At 35.7% G+C, this 1,598-nt stretch overlaps 1 protein-coding gene across 3 annotated transcripts in view; it reads right to left on the bottom strand.

Annotated features, from left to right (window-relative positions):
- SLC41A2 (solute carrier family 41 member 2) overlaps positions 1-1,598 on the bottom strand; it is a 126,161-nt gene that overhangs the window by 116,173 nt on the left and 8,390 nt on the right. The gene's annotated exons all lie outside the window — the stretch shown is intronic.

Genomic DNA, 1,598 nt, shown 5'->3' with positions numbered 1-1,598 from the left:
GGCCAGTGAAGCGATGTCCTCCACAACTAGACTGAAGAACAAAAGGACAGCAAGTTGTCTGTTCCCCTCCCCCAATTCCCCAATAAAATCTTTAAAGAAAAATAATAATTAAAAAAATAAAAAAATAAAAGAATAGGCTCATATTGTACATATTGTTTTGCATCCCACTTTTTGCATTTCACAAAATATCAAAAAAAATTCCTTATCTACATGATTTTACAAAGTTATTTTTAATGGCTACTTCCAGTTTCCTCTTTCTCAAACTCCCAGGAGCTCTAAAATTTCTTCTTTCTGTCCAACTTCTTCCTCTCCGCACATTCCCTAGTAAGAACACCACCATTAAAAGGCCATGGCCTTCATTTAGTCAGCACATCCTAACCACTTTCAGACAACTACCACGCTGCTGTATTCTTTTTTCTATAGCCATGATCTCACTCATAGAGTATGGATTTGTTAGATGATGGTGAATCAGCAACTACCTCTGCCCCACCAAACTCACAGGCAGGGCCAGATAACCATGGTGTGCCCCCATAATCCATCACACAATTCAAAACAATAGTAACTCCAAGCAAACCAAGAGTACCAGAAGGTGTTTCCCAGAAAGATGACCTCATAGTTTCTTTAAAAATTATAAAACATTAAATGATGTGAATTTTTTTCTCTCTGTTGGTGCCCCCTTGGTAATGCTCAAACCAGAGCTTAGACTGCCTATTAACCAGTGCCCCCAGGAATTGTGAAAGGAATAGATGTTGTTCTAAGGAGTAATCTGAGGTGAAATTCGGATTATAAACCCTATGCACAATCAAAATCCCTTACGTGAGTGAGTATACATATTTCAGTGAAGTGTAATTTGAAAGGAGACTATTAAGTGCCTGCTCAAAGTTGTTTTCCTCATGTGGAGTCACTGGCAAATGCTTTATGCTGTTTGGAACTGTACAAAGCTTACCGAGATATCTGCTATGCTTGCATTACAATGAGTAAATCAATAGCATGACTTGCAGGGAGTGATTTTATGAGAGAATTTTGAGTCACTTACTCAGCAAATTTTCACACTTCAATTCAACAAGGTGACTTTCTTTCAAAAAGTTAAATATCAAAAAATGTCAACACACTAATGATATTGGTAATAGTTAAGAATTTGGGCTTTCAGGTCAAACTGCTGTGGATTATATTCTGACTTTACTAGCTGTGGGAACTATGCCTCTATATCTCAGTTTCCTCATGGAAAGAGTATCACCTTCATTGGGTTGCGAGGATTAAATGACTTAATACATGTCAAGTGCTCAGAACAGTGTATTGAGCCTTCAATAAATGTTAGCTAATTATTATCATATTCATAATCATTATTATACATTTTTATAAGTGGCTCAAAACCTAACTTTCTACTTCGTCCTCCCCTTACTAAGGAATCTACTATAACATACAATCACAAAATACATAGCTGTATTGAACCTCTGGTTTGTAATTTTCAGGCCCACTATTTTGCTCTAATTTTCTCTAAAAAAATCAACTGAAGTTTATTATTTATATTTTATATAATTTAGTCATCTGATTTATAAAGTATTTTACACATACACATACACACACACACACACACA

Source organism: Hipposideros armiger, unplaced genomic scaffold (genome assembly GCF_001890085.2).
Source record: "Hipposideros armiger isolate ML-2016 unplaced genomic scaffold, ASM189008v1 scaffold_168, whole genome shotgun sequence".
Taxonomy (NCBI): Eukaryota; Metazoa; Chordata; class Mammalia; order Chiroptera; family Hipposideridae; genus Hipposideros; species Hipposideros armiger.
Note: the sequence above shows the minus strand (reverse complement) of the source record. Positions and strands in the feature narration are given on the sequence as shown.